The sequence below is a fragment of the Apteryx mantelli genome, chromosome 7 (genome assembly GCF_036417845.1).
Source record: "Apteryx mantelli isolate bAptMan1 chromosome 7, bAptMan1.hap1, whole genome shotgun sequence".
Taxonomy (NCBI): domain Eukaryota; kingdom Metazoa; phylum Chordata; class Aves; order Apterygiformes; family Apterygidae; genus Apteryx; species Apteryx mantelli.
In genome coordinates, this window is record NC_089984.1 from 26181127 (window position 1) to 26199218 (window position 18092).

Genomic DNA, 18092 nt, shown 5'->3' on the forward strand with positions numbered 1-18092 from the left:
AAGACAAGCATGAAGGCGTACCAGGATAAGAGACTAAAACGTTATCAATAATCTTCTCGACCCCTGTACTTATTTATATGCCTTATTTAGGCAAAAAAGTTAACTTGCCCTTCAACCTCGCCATTAATTCTCAGTTTCTTTCCTGTATACAGCACAGTAGAAGTAAACCTTGGAATCAGAAGAGGTTATCATTAGTTCAGTAAAGGAAACAAGAATAGAGACATGCCCAGATAAATCATGGTGAATGAAAATTACATAAATACATGCTTATATTATAAAGTATTTAAGCTTAAGCACCAAAAAGAGAAAAGAGTATCAGTAATAATCTTCTACCATTTCCCATCCCTCTTCCCCACTACTTCTTTCTCTTCTAATCCCTAGATAACAGCTTATGTAACTTTTTTCCACAACACACTTGGAAAAGTGTGAGAAATTCATCTAGAAATGTTCCAATCTTATTTCTTTTGACAATCATTTTTGTGTCTTCAAGTCCAAATCTACATATGATGATGCTTATCATAGGAGAAAGAGCTAGGGGAGATAGAAGGAGAAGCAGCTGTTTTTTCTTGATTTTATTTTTACTCTTAAGTCTCTTTGTTGCTATACCTAATAAAAATAATACTTGTAAAAAGTACAAAGCAGGTACATGTATTAATAATATTCTTCAGTACTAATTTTTGGAGGATTTCTTTCATCTATCAAAACACCTCAGTCTACTGATTCATCTTGTCTGCACCAGAAAAATTCCAGACAATCCAATGAAAACACAAACTACTGTAATATATTCATAAATGTACTCCCTGTAATACTGCTAAACCAGAAATAAAATTAATGGAATGGACTGTCACTGCAAAAAATATACTGGTTGCTGAATGAAATTCTTATAAAACAACGTCATTATGTACGGCAGGAAAAGCCAGCAACTTCATTATTCAATTTTAACACTACACAAAGACTTTAAAAAACAAAAAAGCTTACCATACACATTAAGTTTCTTTACATCATTCTATATGGAGAAACTGGGTGTGTGTGTGGGGGGAATCCTATCACTGATGCACTCCTGTGAACTGAAAGCTGCTATAATTACAAGTCCACTTCTTTCCCCGATTCTGTCAACAAAGCTCACTCAGGGGCCAGAATTGCTCTTCACAGTCTTCCCAGAAGTTTCTTTCAATATCATTCTCCCACCTCTCTCTTATGCCAAAGAGTCCACACTCTCCAAACTGCCTCTCGCAGGATTCGCCTTTTCTTTTCTCTAGAACTTTATCTTAATCTTCCCCATCCGAGGTCACGTTTCCCGTCAGCTCCACAGGCTATATGCCTGCCCCATTTCTCTCTATCAGCGTCACTCTTCTCTTTTTATCTGGGCCTATGTCTGAAATATATATCTTCAAGAATAATGTCTGCTTAAGCAGCTCCCTACCCATGTCCAGCTGTTCCCATCCTCTCACGACCACTGCAATGTGATAGGGAACTGATCCAGCTCAAAAATTTTTTGCTCAAGTTACTTTACAGCTAGATCATTTTCCCAATTCGGATCATCATGATCATACTTATAGGTGTGCTGCAACACCACACGAGAGGAAATGAGCAGCAAAGGGAATGGATGGAAAGGCTGCTGAAGTTGATTTAGACATCACTGCAATTTGTAAATGCAGTTTGATGTTTCAGCTATGCCAATCTAACAGCCAGCTGCCACTAAAACTGGCAGTCTCACTCCTCACTTTTGACCTTGAGTCGCCACTTCCCCCAGCTTGTGGGCCTAGAGCTCAGGAGGCCATAGAGTTAAGTTGATTCATCTAGCTGACTTGTCAGGAAACTCTTTTCTTCCAAACGAGCTGATTCACCTTGTCACCACATGATCACTATATCCCATGAAAAGGAAATATTAGGAATGCCCAGAAAGGAAAATAGGACCACACTTCTCAGTAGCAACTTGACTTTAGACCATGTTTGCTCTGACATCTAAATGCACCCTGAACATAAAAATCATAGATTATGAGAAAAGCTATCTAGTGTAGCAGTACACTAAAATCTCATGAAATAACAAGCATAATAAAAACTGTGTTAGGGCAGAAGGCATTAATAAGGGTCATCAGCAAGCCTCTGATCTACAGAGAACTGCAAAATACCTGAAGCAGCAGCTCTGCTGAACAGACAAGGGTTTCACGTGTCCCTCATTACACCACTTTCAGCCCCTGCTTTCCACTCTAATCAACAGATTTCAATTCACTGTGCCCAGCAAATTCCTTAAACTGTTGGAATTTATTAAACATGTTATGAAGAACTGTGTTAACACTGTGCCATAAATGCTGTTGAGCGTAAAACTCAAGCTCAACCAATAAAACAGTATTTTGTAGCTTACTGCAAAATGGCAGAAGTTTCACTTCCCATGGCTCCCCTGACTTGCATACCTGCACACGCAATGCCAAAGCCTAGAGCCTTTTATTAAAAACCTCATGGAAACATATGCACACATTCACATACAAAAACAATGCGGAAGTTATTCAAAATCATATTCTGTCTGTTGCATATTCACGCAAAACACTGCGATTCACAGTTAAATCTGAATATAAAAATGCATGAAGTAGACTATTAAGCCTCCATTGTACTCAACACATGCTGACATTTTCTAAAGCCACGAGATTAGCTGATGAAATCCATTAATAACTACACTGGTTCACTTTACAAGGCTTTAGTTATGTCAGAAATGTAATGTGCTCCTTCTAGCAGTAAAGGAAAGTAAAAATATAAGAAATTAGATCCAGCATTAGTGAATCATCCTGGATGCAGAGGTCAGCCAACAAAGACAACTGAATAATGAAAATAAACAACTTGGCAACCTTTCAGCACACACACGCGCAAAACGTGTCACATGCTTTCAGACTTGAGAAACTGATTTGTCTACTTTTTCTTTTCCTGTGTTGTGTTCACCTTAAGACTTAAAGCACAAGCCAGTCCTAGTCATTAATATTATTATTAATATTAATAACATGTAATAATTCATTATTCAACAAAAAAATCTATCTGGGATTAAAGTCTAAAACTGCCTAGGTGAAACATACTTCCAACATAACCAAAGATGAAAAAGCTGCATTAATTTAGTATCAGTTAAACTTTTAATTCATTACTTAAGGTAATTCGTTTTGAAGACCATAGAAATTCTGTTTCAGTGAAAAAAATCAGGGAATATTATGACTTACACTGTTATTTAGACTAAGGAAAGGCACCTGAAGGATCATACTAGTCACATGATCTGTGAGAATTTCAGAGCTTTTTAAACATTAGGCTATCAAGGGAAAGATCACTAGATAAATATATGAGGATGCTTGTTGGACAGATATATTTTCATTTAATCAACTTAAAAGAGTTATTCAGAAAAGCTTTAGTCAACTCCCCACCATTATCTATGATCACTAGAACCACCAGGATTAGAGATCACTGTATTAAGAAATAGGTGGATTTTTTGCATTCTATATAGCCTGCTGAAAAATTTTCACCTTGAAGCCAAATGTGAGGTCAAACAACTGAACAGCAGCTGCAACTTGTCTCAGACACACAGGAAAACAGACAAGATGCAGGGGACATGGTTTAATTAGGCAGCAACTTTATTAACTTTTTCATCTGGTGACTACTGGCAATAAATTGCACTATGCATGTTGTGATTTTTCCTTAATCATTTCCATGTAGTGGAGATCTGCCATCAGTCCTCTACCTCTCCACAGCTGATCCCCAGACCTATTAGAGGGTTCTCACTGCCTTTCTTCTTTGCATGAGGATTAAGTCTAAGGAAAGGGGGTTGTCTTTTTCTGTGTGAAAACATCAGAAACCCATCCTCCTCTTTGGCTTCTGTACAAACTCCCTTTTCCTAAATTCGTTCCAACTTTGGTTTAGCTAGAAACTGAACTACATGGAAGGAATACATGAACTAGACACAGCACAAAGAGACAAAGGCAAGCAACAGGTTTGTCCCCTTCTACCCCAAGCAGGATTCCAGATAATTAGCTCAGTATTTAACACTATTAGCTTAGCCTAGTAATACATCCTTCTCACCATTGGATCAGAACTGCCTCACTCAAGTCTGCCAAGGATCTTGCACAGATCTTGAGCGAACAGCAAATAACATATTCACAACACTGACCATGTGTGTTCTGTGAGTACCAGCAACTGATCACCCAAATCCTTTGAAACTTTTACAGCTTCAAACTGGGAAATAATTTAGCCACTATCTCATTTCAAGGCTTTGTCCACTTTTGAAGATTTTGGCACTCCCCTGGATTCAATGCCAACATTCATATCTTCGACTTATGCTTTAACAAGTTTCCAAGTTCTCCACAGCATCTATTAATGTGTTTCCTCCCCAGTCAATAAATAAGTTCCTTCACTCCTGCCACCCAGTGTTAAATATTCTGGAAAATACTCAAGGATCATCTTCTTACTGGGATCTGATGATCCTGAGAAGCCCTGCTTACATATAAGCATTATTGTTCCAAGAACTTGGTTAGCACATTCAAAATCTGCCACCTGGAAGCATAACCTTGTTATGTCTGTAAAAAGTCAACAATAACCTAGGACTGCATCCAAATTTCATTTGAAGGAAGGTATATTCCCTCCATTTTTTCCTGTCATCAAAGTCTCTCTCTTCAGAATCATTATCACAAATAAACTCAGTATGTGTACCAGGGAAATCTGCATTATTTGAAAGGCAACAGGGTTCCTGAATGCTAAGGAAAAGAAATGCAAGTAAGAGACTGATTGCAGGCCCTCACTTGCAAAAAAACACCACAGGATCACAATGGTACAGCAGTGAGGATTTTGGCATTTTATGCTCAGATCCCATTCTCTTGCTAGTTCATTTTGGTACAATAATGCTTTCATGGATGCTACCTTGACCAAAGGATACTGTTTGTCTAAGTCAGTTGGCCTTTAGAAGTCAGTCCCACAGCTAGCCAGCCACTAGCCCAGGCCTATAACAGGTTACACCCTTCGGACTTGTGGACAGCGTTCAGACATCATAGCATGCCAACCACACTCCATGACCTGCCTGGAGCACCACCCATGCCCCCAAGCAAGGCTCTTCCCCGCACTGGCATCTAAGCTGTGGCAGTGAAACAGAACAGCAAATCAGTTTGTACAGCTATAAGTTCCTATTTGGACAGTGCAAGAACAAGTACTAATTTTGAGGATCTACAAGCCTTGGCTCAGCAGCTTATAACTGAATGCCAGTTCAGCTTCAGGGTAAAGAGCCATTTTTCAAATATCCTATCAACCCCATTTTCTCTCATCCTCCCCTTTCCTAAAGGGAGAGCAGAGAGGTTGGGATCACAAGGCTGAAATCCCTGCCCCCCCCCCCCCCCACACACACACCAACCCTCAGCAGGAGTCTCCAGCCCTGGCAGTCCCCTTTCTTATCTAATCCTAGTTAACAATGAAGTGTCACTGGTAAGCAGCCTTCCTGTTGGGCTAGTTTGGCATTTCTGCCCAACGTGAAACCATGCCCTTAAGGGACTTAAAGCAGCACACTGACATGTATTTCAACTGCACCTTGCCATAAAGACTGTTACTTTATCTGAATTTTAAAATTACTCGAAACTAGGTCACACAATGAGTGACAAGAACACCTTAGATTCCTCTTCTTGTTCCTTCATCCTTATTTTTTTGTACAAGCACCCAAGTCTCCTCTCATTTCCCTTCCTCTCACTGTCCTGCCCATATGCCATTAGCTGTAATTCTTGCTGTGTTGGTGAGAACAGAACAAATCCATAAAAAAAAATTTTTAGCTACTAAAATATGCCTGATGGTATGTTAGAAGCATATACATCACTAAAGTTTATCTTCTGTAAACCCAAATTAACACTTTTATTCACATTGTTAAACCAGATTGGTGCTATTAAAAATGTTACTCGAGTAATCAGTTACATATTATTACTCAACTGTCATAACTGTAACAAGAGTAAATCTATTAAAACTGGAACCTTAGTATATATTTCAAGTAACAATGAACAACCTAATCTGTATGTGAAGAGGTGTTCAGAGAGTCATTATCATGCTTTATCCAGAATGCAGGAGGGGAAAGGAAAAAAAAAAAGCTGTTTTGTTGCTTAGAGGATAGTCAATATCTGCTTAGGACAAATGTCATTTTCATAACACTATTAAGCATCCCTGAAAATATATGAAATAATCTTGTAACACTACTTCAGTTCTAACACTTCAAGATTTTAAGCACTGTGAGCCTGAAAATAACACTGGTCAAACAGCAAACAGTATTTGCTCCCCAAATCAAGACTATGTTCATTTTTTGCCTGCGACTGCTCTGTCAACTGCATCATTCTCTGGGAAAATGCCCACCATGACATCTGACTCATTGAAGCCATGAAGCATTCTCTAAGATGTTGGCTTTTACTAGAATTAAATGTGCAAGGAGCAAACCACACTGAACTACAAATTATTTTTAGCAATATTTACAATGTCAACATAAGAGATCATTATCAACATAATCAATTTCCTGGTGTTTCTGTTATTACAAATTTTCAATTAGCAACATCGTGGTTTTTATATTTAAAAACTATTGTAGACATCACTGTCATCCACATTGCAAATATTATTAATTCAATTTTATTCAATAAATACATAGGACATAAATATACCCAGGGTCACAATTAGAAGGTTTCTTTGTAATATACTGTCATGTCTTCCAAGATAAATGGAACCAGACACAGAAAAAAATGTATGTTTACAGCAATTTCCACTTTCCTTAAGTTCCACTTTATTTTTTTTTTCTTAAACAGTTTAGCCTATTTGAAAGAGACAAATGTCTGAAGGTTAATATACCACATCTCCATGTATCATTCTGATGCTCGTATTTAGGCCATTCTTCATATACAGATCTTTAAAATGATTCCAATGAATGTATACTTGCTGAGCAAACGCAGACTTACTTATTTTTCTTGGTTATCTTTCAAAGTCTTTATGGAAGTGGCCTGCAGACTATGATCCCTAGGACTACAGCTCTCACACTTACTACAGAGCTTTTGGTCTGCCAAGGACTCTGATGTGCTTAATACAGTCAATTAAGCTTGAATATATGTATAAAGGTATGAGGTTGCTTGTTTCTCTTTTTGTGCTATGGATCCAAAACTTTCACTCTATGGTCTTCAATTTTACTTTGAAAATTATACTGAATAAGTGTAAATTATAAATGTACACTGTAATTAGGTCCCCAAAATTCTTCTCAAAATTGCAAAGAAAGGCAATTTCCTTCAGTTCCTGACATTACAGAAGTCTCCCATTATCATTACCTTTTCATGTCATATCTTTCATGTCACTAACCAATCTAACATTTCTGTTATGCTAGTAGGAAAAATCATAAAGGTCTGACTTTCCTCCTGTTGATGCTTTCAGAAGTAACACAAGGGACAAGAATAATGCTTTCCACTTTCTTGTCCTGAACGCAACAAAGGAATTCCTGAAAAATGGTAAGAAGCTTAGGCACTTGAAAAGGATGACAAGAAAAGACTACCACATAAAATGAACTTCATATACAGCTCATGCCAAAATCCATTCACAGATTTTGAGGAACTACAAGAGTTCCTAACTTTAGCCTATCTTTGCTATTAAGCATTTTTGTGCACTTAGGAGATTCTTCTTCAGGGTTTTATTCAGCTTCCAGTTAATATGTTATAACTGTGTACATGGACTTCACCCTTTCATTCGGAAGAAAAAGATAACCTTCAGCAAGCGTTTAACAAGTGTAATTCTCATAAAACAACCCACTCTGTTACCGTGGTCAAGCTAGTTGCTTCATGAATAATAAGAATTAAGAACTCTAAAAATTAAAGTCTGCTGTCTTGGTAAAATGGGACTTTATCCCAGATTTTTTAGTTTACTTTAGTCTTCACAATACAGTTAATTGGGATAAGAATGTTTGGCAAAAGCTAATTCTAGACTTATCTAATGTAAACAATCACTTGTTGAAAGTTTGTTACATTTCTTAAAAGTCTTGTCATTTCACCTGAATAGATGGAATGCAACTTAAATACAGAGTGAAGTTGTTGATAAAAGTAAGAGACAAACATTTCAGAAGATACTTAGTGTCCGTGAGGAGTATGCAGTCGGTAAAAGTATACTGAAAAACACAGAACATAGAAAAAAAGAGAATATAGAATAACTAAGTATTATATACCTCATTTACTCCCAGAAATAGTTTATCCTGGCTTTCTGCAGATTTCTGTCTCAGAGTTGAATAATTTTGATGTCTAAGGTCCCCACTCCAACTGAAATTTTTCTTACAATTAGGGTATTACTAAGGACTTTTTCCTATACAGATTGTCTGTTATCCAATAATGTGCAAACTCACAGAGCAACTTCTTCACAGTCAGAATCATTTATAGAACTCCTCTCTTGTATTTGAATAGTATCTTCATGAAATCTGTTGAATCTTTAATTTTTTGAGCCCTGTACCTTTGTGATAAACCTGATTGCTATAGGACAAGTTCAAAAGTTGGCAGAAAAGATATACAGGCATGCAGTGTGACCGTGTAAAGTCCCTTCCATAAGAAACCAGGCTAAAAATGCAGTCATAATTTGGACTTCCTTCTCTAAAACACCCTCCTCTTTGACATAGGCAGTAAGGTGTGCCAAACTGCCAGTATCCAAACAGCAATGATTCATTAAAATCTGAAAATGCTATCAAGGGATTTTTTTTCCAGACTAGATACGCATATGTTCTCATATTCATATATACAGGTAATAAGATATTATGTCTAAACATATATAGGCTACACTTTCTCAGTCAAGCAGGAAGACTAGTTTATATCCACATGATTGTGTAGCTGTACTGCTAACAGTTTGTTGCTTAATATCTTTCTTAGGACCTTCTAAAAGGTCCTAGCAGGAAAGAAACACAACCATATGCCTGATCCATCTCCCACCATTCAGCAAAGGAGAAGGGAAAGCACCAGAAAAGAAACAGTTAGTGTCACAGCTAAACAAGCCAAAGAACCAACCACAAAAGTACTGTAAAAGATAATGAACTGGCCATGGAATGCTGAAATGCTCAAGGTTATTTCTGCTGTAATGCTTAATGGATATGAAACTACTCTGTGTTCTGTAACATATTCGGGCATGATAACAACGGACAATGTTGCAACTAGCTTAAGAATCTGTGATGTTAACCCAGGATCATCACAGATCTGTTTCAGAAGGCCCTGAGTGCATCAACAGTCCTTAACTGCCATAAGCAGCCTCACCTGGGACACCCACCCATGGGCACAGGAGCCATTTCAGCTCAGGCTTGTAGCCCCTGCTCCTGGGCTGGGCCATGTGATAGGCAGATCTGTGCCCAGCCCTGCTCTCTGCTGCTCATAACCTTTAGACTGGACTACTTGGACTGACATTGCACCCGACCGGTCAGCTCATGCTGGTCCGATGATCACTGGGCTGGTGACAGACCCTCAGCTCCTGGCTCGTCCTCCCTCAGGGAGCAGCCCAAGTCTGCTGCTCCCGATAACAAGCTCTGATTCTCAGTGAGCAAGGGCTACATTTTTATTATTACAAATGATAAGAGGAAGTTGAGGAAGTTTTTTGATTGGATCAAGTGACACCCAAATGACACACTGAATAGAGACATTTATATGTCACCAGCAACTGGAATGACAAAAATGGTGATGAAGAGATTATTCTGAAATACTGAATCAAATATTATCAGGCCTTTATTTAGGTGGCAAACTGAAAGATAAGGAGAAGCAAAAACCCTTGTAATCAGGTTTCTCTTGGGCAAGATGACAACAAGGACTCTAGGACTCTGCCTAGGTGAGGCAAAAAAAATGGAAACCAGATACTCTAGACTTACCTGCTGCTATTCTAGCCTCATAAGCTCCTATTGCCTATTCTGCCAAAAGACAGTTTCATCAATACTTGCAGGCAAAAGGTAAACTTTCTACAATATCACCTTTACTAGTACTCACAAGGTACAACAGTTAATCTGAAGCTCTCCATTTTCTTGACTAATATCTGAAATATTATGTGGAGTTCTTTGTTTAAATAATAATTTCTAATATTCTAGTTCTTAACTGCTGAAAAAATTATTCATGGTTTTACAGAACTCTTAAAGAGTTTTTTCACTATGTTATGTAGGTAGAAAAAATTTACATTTATTTGCATTCTATTTCATCATTTATCTCCCAGTCCCTTAGCACAATCAGGTAGTCATCTTTTTATCCTTGCGTTTACTGCCTTGCATATGCGTCTAAATGAAGATTTCAGAGGTATTTCCTTGACTGGAATGACAAGTTTCATTAACTTAGGAATATTTTTAACATAGCATTTTGCAGTTTGTTTAATGATTTACAAAATTTGAAAGTTAAATCTGCATTACAGTTATTCAGACGCAATCATCTAAACAACAGCAGGTCTCTGTACCCACTCACGCAGGAGCAAGACCATGCAAATTTCAGATCTGAAACTACTGTACTACTTATAGTCCTCCCTACCTTTCCGCAACTAAAAAAGTAAAAAAAAAAAAAAAAAAAAAAAAAAAAAAAAAAAAAAAATCCCCAAAATGTCTACAGACAGACTTGAAAGGACAGGCTCTAGAAAGATAGAACTGAGCCATGGAGAATGAATTCATAGATTTTACTGCTACTGTACCTACTCATCCCTGTGAAATTAATTTTATGCAGTCTATAAAACGGGCTGTATGCAACCTACAGAATAAAAAACAAAACAGAACAAAACAAAATGTAACCCAATATGGTACATAGAAGAGTTTCTTGAGAAAATGAGCAGAAAAAATAATTACACATTAAAAAAGTACACAGGTTGAAGTAAGAAGACTAGATTACATAGCACTAGTGAAAAAATAAAAAGCAGAGATAAAAACTGAAATGTATAATCAAATAGTACTGGCCAAGACAGTTAAAGAAAATATGTTAGAAATTCAGTGCAAAGGATGAGAGGGAAAATATCACTCTTCAATAACTAGAGCCTACTGAAGACTGTAACAATTCAAAACTTACTTAGTTCAGTCTCTTCTAGAAATAATTAAAAAAAAATAAAAATATTTGACAATAACCCTTCAGAAAAATCAGAGTAAGGAAACAACATTGGTGTAGAGGTTTCAAACTAAGACACAAGTCTGCATTATGGATGGCATTGCTTTCCTATATGTTATTTTCTGGTTGTTAGGAAGCCAACAAGGAAGAAGCAGATCATATGCAAGAACTGAGGTCAGCTTAAAAAAAAAACAAACAAAAAAAACAAAACAAAACACAAAAAACAGTATCTACGAAGAACCAATATATAAAACCAGCATACATAAATCACAGCAGACTAACCAGTCCTTTGAGTTTTCCAATTACTTATTGTTCATCTGTCTTAGGCATTCTACTGCCACATCTCAAAATAGTTACCTGCTCAACCACACTTTTTTTGTTGCCTTCTTTTCCAAATCAATAGCCATCCCTTAAATTCTAGGATCTTTTAAAATATGTTTTTAAGAAAAACAGTAACCCTGTTATTTTTATAATGAATTAATCTTGCAAACGGTTAAGTGTCTCCTCAAACCTGCTCTTTTGCTCCTGTTAATTTAGCAGGAATTATTTAGCAATGCAATTGCTAAATACAATTAACACCTTTTTATTAATCATCTTGTTATTAATGATTTCCAAAGTGATCTAAAATTATTTAAGGTATATTTCTTTCACTTTTTACCTAATTTTAAGAAAAATAAAATCAGTAGAATGAAATTTAGTTTAGAAAAAGCAAGTTCTCTCTTCAAAACCAAAATCTACTGTAGACCTCTCCAAGTAATTCACAAACTCAGAACAGCTCCTGAGAGTAACCTAAGAGGTTAAATTAGAAACATACAGCATTTCCCAAGCCCTTTAGTGGGTTCTGTATAGTTTTCTGGCTTTATTAACAGTTCATTAATGCTGACTTTTTATTTAAGAAGTCTGATGTCATTATATAAGAGGAAACATCAATGGAAGTAATAATGCTAGTAGTACTATACTGCTTCAACAAATTTTATTGAAAGTGCAATATACGCATATCATAACTTATTTTGCATGCAACTTTTCTATGAAAAATAAAGACTACGCACATTACAGAAAAATCTGTCATAACTACAAAGTCAATATTCAGTTCCATGTGATTTATGTAACTGTGCATTATAGCTGTACACAATTCCCCCGTACATAATTATTGCCTAGAATTATGATTCACAGTCCACTTAAGAAAAAAAACAAAACAAAAAAAACCTTGTTTCTCATGATGTGCTGGCCATAAAAAATTACATAGGAACCTCAATATACACTTAAGTACAGTTATGTTGAGAAGAACACACAAAAGGTATTATAATCATCCAGATTGCTTCTTGTGCAGTCAAAATGGCAGTTATTTATTCAGCAAAAGAAGTAAGTTTACACTTCTGTTTGTTTCTACTCACTCTGCAGCCACAACACAATTAGAAAGAAGTGTGAAATCAATTAACTGTTGGCACGTTTATTACTGTATTTGTTAAGGTTGCAGCATCACTGTTAACAATGATAAAAACCATGGCAGAAATAAAGCAGCCTGAGTTTCACATCTCTGAGTTTACAGGGCTGAAAATTAGGAATACAAAATATTTTTTTTCACCTGAGTTATGTTTTAAACTGTATTTTAAATTCTTTAGAAGAGGAATCAAACAAAATTGAGCAGCACAGAGCCTTTATCCTGATACTCAGCATGCTGAGTGCACCTCATGCATGTCAGTGATATCAACAATATGCTTTACATCAGTTCACAGAATTAATAGACAGGAATCTTCATGTCACTGCTTTAGTTACTTTTCAGCATGTAATTAACATATGTGGACAAAACAGGTTTAGGTTATCTGTCAATCATGTTTAGCAATACATGCCAGTAGCTATTATTACTGTACTACTATTAAACTCAAGTTTATCTGATATCTTAATTTTAGTACTACAAATTACAAAGATTTGACAATAACGAATTAAACATATTTTAAAACTGTATCGGCATATATTAAAAATAAGCCCTGACTTCACTGATAACTTCCTTCTTTACTATCTTTATTATACTTTATTATAACCATACGTGATTTAACGGATTGTCAGATATCCAAATATTGAAAGCATAAAAGCTCTCTATGGCAGATGACCAGCAATTGAAAGTGCCTACACTCGAACCTACAATAGTGTGATACTAATTGACAAGAAGATCTATGCTGTTTTAATTATATATGTATATCAAATATTAAAAGATGAAGCTAGTAGGCCTTTATATCTAGTAGAAAGGGAGTAACAGAGACAAGCAACATGCATAAAAACCATAATGTAAATGTAGAGATGGGATTTTTTTTTATTGATACGCAAGACAACAACTAGAGAGAAAAAAGCACAGGTTCATCTAGATAAAACCTTTTTTCCTGGGGGCTTTGGGCCACACACAGCAAGCAAGGGAGAGACAAGTCCTACCAAGAGCAGGTCAGGGACTCAATACTTGCAAAATCCACATGGAGAAAGATCAGAGCTCCCTTTTTGCCTTCAGCGGAGGAAGGGCCTCAGCCTTCTTGCTTTTCTGGCAAGTAAAGGGAACATGGCCAACTTTCTTTGCATTCATCAGCCAAGAGCTGAGACAGTCTCTGTCTCAATTCAGACTTCAAAACCTTTATCGGGATGCATAGTTGCTAATAGAATAGTGCCTTACTGTAAGCAAGATGGATATTGTGGGAAAACTAGGAGTCAGAGGCTGTTTTGCAAAGTGTCCATTGCCTTCACTGAGTCAAATGCACCTGAAATGTTTGAGAGCATTTCAAGCAAGAATAGCAAGAGAAGGGTTTTCATTTTTGATTCTGTTTGGAGCTTTTTTTCCTCTTTTCAGTGGGGGGAGAGGGGGTCAGAGTTGGAATGAACAAAGAAAAGCTGATAAAGGACTGAAAATGGCATCATACAGGAAAATAAAAGTAATCTGAGCGCACCATGTTAAGTCAGAGGAAGGCACAGAGTTTAAAGCAGAGAATGAGTCATGTACAGATTAGATATTTTATTGGCCATCATAGCTCAAATGCTGTTACACCAAACTATTTTGCCTTGCTTTAAATCTGTGCACACCTTCCTCAAACATCTTTACAGCTCCGCCATAAACTCACAAGTCAATCCCAAACAGCACTCATTTGAAACAAAGTTCAGGAGTACACAGAAGCTGTTATACAGTATAAAGTTGTACTGCACCATTACAACTGTCACACATTGCCTTCTGCTCTCAGAAATGTCAGCCTCAGGAACAGTGTTTACGTACAACTTGGGACAACTGCCTGCTAAAGGTAAATACTTTCATTATCAACTTGCACAACAGAATAAAGAATATACGGAATGAAATGAGTGGATTACATGAACATGGAGGTAAGCTTTTGGCAAAGTAGAATGACATTTAAAATTTTTAAGAGAACACACTGAATAACCATCTGCCACAACACACAAACTTGCCTCTTCTGGAGAGGTGGACCTGAAGACCTCCTGACAACCCTTTACTGTCCAAACATCTGTATGATTCCTATGCCTACCAGGTAACAAAACTCCAAACAGATTTATGATCTGGATCTTGAAAAAGAATCCAGGCATTGTAGTCTAATACTATATGGCCGTTTGAAAGATGTTACTGCATATTTTAACATTGATCTGTTTTATAAGCTGCTCTCTAGAGAACTGATTATTTCTACAAACCACTACTGAATCTCGCTTGCAAATCTAGAATCACAGTTCAAATAGTACGGAAAAATGATTTCTAAACAGGCTTTATAGCATTGTAATTCTTACAGTCTTAGAAAATGCCTTTTTTTTTTTTTTTTAAGACGACCCTAGTCCTACTGTTACATAATTACTCAGAATCTCAGCTTTAATTAAAAACAGTAAGTTTAGTTATAAAAACAATAGGAAAATGGGAACAATAATGACTCAAGAATTTTAAGACAAAAATGAAGGCTCCACACTTAAAATTTTTAAGCCAAACTAATGATACAGGGGGAGGCAGAACAAGGATTTGGAAAATGATGCATGGAACATTTGTTGCTGACAACACAGTTTTCACAATAGAATCAGCTTGCTGGCAAGCTCCTGGAATGGAATTTGATTGGGTTGAGTAAAAACATAATTGGGCAAATAAATTTAAATTGTAGATGTTATCCATTTATTAATATCACAAATTACCAATTTTTTCTGGTTTTACAAAAGAAATCCAGAATTCTAGTATTTCCTTATCTTGGAAAAGTAGGAAAGACCATTTGCATCCAACACTGTTGCTCATGTATAAGCCATTCCTATTCTGTTATAGGAAAGAACCTACAAAAAATTAATGAAGGGCAGAAAAACCTCAGACTTCATATTTTCTCCAGTCTTCCCAGGTCATTATTATCTCCTCTTACACAGAAATAAGAAGGGTTAAGCCATCATGGAGTTCTACAGTTTTCTGCACAAGGGTAATCTCAACAAGAAGAAAAGTATTTTTCCAAAAAATGTTCATAATTAATTTTGAGTGATACATAGAATTTCAGTTAAAAACAAAACATTTGCTAACTCAGAATCTGTTGGAACAAGAAACAGTTCAGCAGATCGCTAAAAATAATGCATTAAAAACAATGCATTAAAAATTGATAATCCCCTTACCCATAGCCCTAAACTAATGTTCAAAAAGAATATTCTGTCTCTATAATAAATCCAAAACATTTTGATAACCATATATAAGCAATATTAAATTTCATCTACACAACTAGATTGGTAGTTGACAAAATCTACTTAACACAAACAAAAAATAACAAAATTAATACTATAGTCTTGCTATACAGCAAAATTGGCCACTAAAGCTTGATTTTAAATTAAATTGAAATGATCATAACATTTTGACTTCTGCTTACTACGTATATTCTTAACTTTCATTTGCTTAAAGGAAAGTTTCACGAGAATGGAAACAACTGATTAATACACTTTGGGATTCATCTGTATTCCCAAATGAGTTTAAACTCTAGATCTTCATCTACAAATGTTTTCTGTATAAGTACTAAGAAAGAAGTTTGGTTTAGGTTAAAAAGTCCGTTCTCCTTCATCTTAATAAATAAATAAACAAACAAACAAACATATCCATTTCAGACTGCAAGTTAGTTCAACTCTGTAGTGGAATTCTGTAATACAATCTCTGAAATCTGTTTTAATAGAGGACTAAAAGATGGCTGGATAGCAAAAACTGTGTTTTTACACACACCATATTTCTGCCAACATGGAATAAATAATGCAATAAAAACAGCAACATCCAATGTCACAAGAATTTGGGCTAAGCTAATATAATTTTCTATAGAGACAAGAAGAACCCATCCAGAAATACACTGACAGATACAGTACAGACCCAGATGCTTACTGTTGCTTGAAAGAGAAGAAATATATAAGGTCAACATTATGACTTTTCCAAAATTAGGAAGTCTCTCAACTTTTTCAGTACGAGTTAACACTGTACAAGCAACTGGCATTTTTAAATTGCTATTTGACTAGTTGACGGGTAGCATCTTTATGTTAATTATTCCATAATGTTATCTGTAACAGAGGCATACGACATAACCTATATATCCAAAATGTAGGAAGGGTTGCAGGTTTCTATGACATGGTATACTCAACAGAAGAGCCCCTATTTTCAAAGTTAAAGTATAAAAAGAACTGTTTTAGATATGAGTCAGGAGTGCAGACAGGGAAGTTTTAATTCTTAGGAAAAAAAAAGCTGTCCCCTTTTCCCTTCTCAGTAAATTATGGAATTCTGCTTTGTGAGAAACCCCGTGGACTTCATTCAACATTTGGGCACAACTGAGCAGTTCTGCTAGATCCTGGCTCACTGAGAGGTCTTGTGGAGAGAAAGGTAACAGTGCTACTAAGTGATATGCTTGCTGGAGGAAAAGACTTTGATGTGTGTAAATACACAGTCAGCCTATTAGATTTGACCCTTTTAGCTGATAAGCAGCTTCAGCAGGTGCCCAATCTGTTTGGATACAAGGGTACTCTGGGACAAATATCTCTGACAGAGACACTGAAACACACCCTGAAAACAGAGATGGAATTCCTGGCTTCCAGGCACAGGAAGTTGCACTACATGGAAATGAAAGCATGCTACCATTGAATTTTCTCTTGCGGACAGCAATCTGTAATAATACAGTATTAGGTAATGATTGACAATATCCTAATCTATATTTATATACTAATTTATATATACTGTTTATATTGTGGTTCTGTCAAACCAAAAGTACTGATGACATGGAAGAATGAAATAGTATTACTCCCCCCTAGTATCAATCACGCCCTCTTAGAATCTGACTCTGAGTAACAAGAAACAAAATTTGACATGATGGGGAAGGTGAAACGGGGAAACATCCAGAACAAGAGCAAAATTTGATACTGGATAAATTATTGATGGGCAGGGAGCAATAAGCAGTTATTACCAGAATTGCCCTCCAACAACTGTATCTTACGCAGAGAACAGATCATTTTGGAAACAAACAAAACAAAAAACAAAGGAAGCACAAAGTTTTGAAACTGAAACACTAAGTCTGCCAACTACATATCCTGAGAATGCATCAAGACTACTCAAAGGAGTAGTATATTTAATTCGGATGATATTATTTTGTGTAATTGTTATACAATGACAGATGCCAAAACAGTGATAGGTGCCTTCTAAATTCACTCCACAAAAATAAAATAAAGAAAAAAGCCCTATAATTGGACTTATATATTTAAATTATCAAGGCTAATGAAATTGGGAATGTCTTTAAATGCGATAGCCATGGAGGGTTTGTTTTATGGCATATATGAAGCCATGCACCTTTAAAATACATTAAATTTTTCTGTATTTCATTTATGCGTGTACTGAGTGAACAACACCTAAGTGAGACTTCTTGTTTATACTTTGCCGAATAAATCACAAAATAAGAACAGACGCATACTCAAGTCAGTTATAATGTCAACATTTTGAGTGGTTATTAAGATTAAAATATTTGTAGTATAAGCAGCTGCCTGACTGCTTGATTTTATAGTTCCTATTTTTGCTTTCTCTTCCAC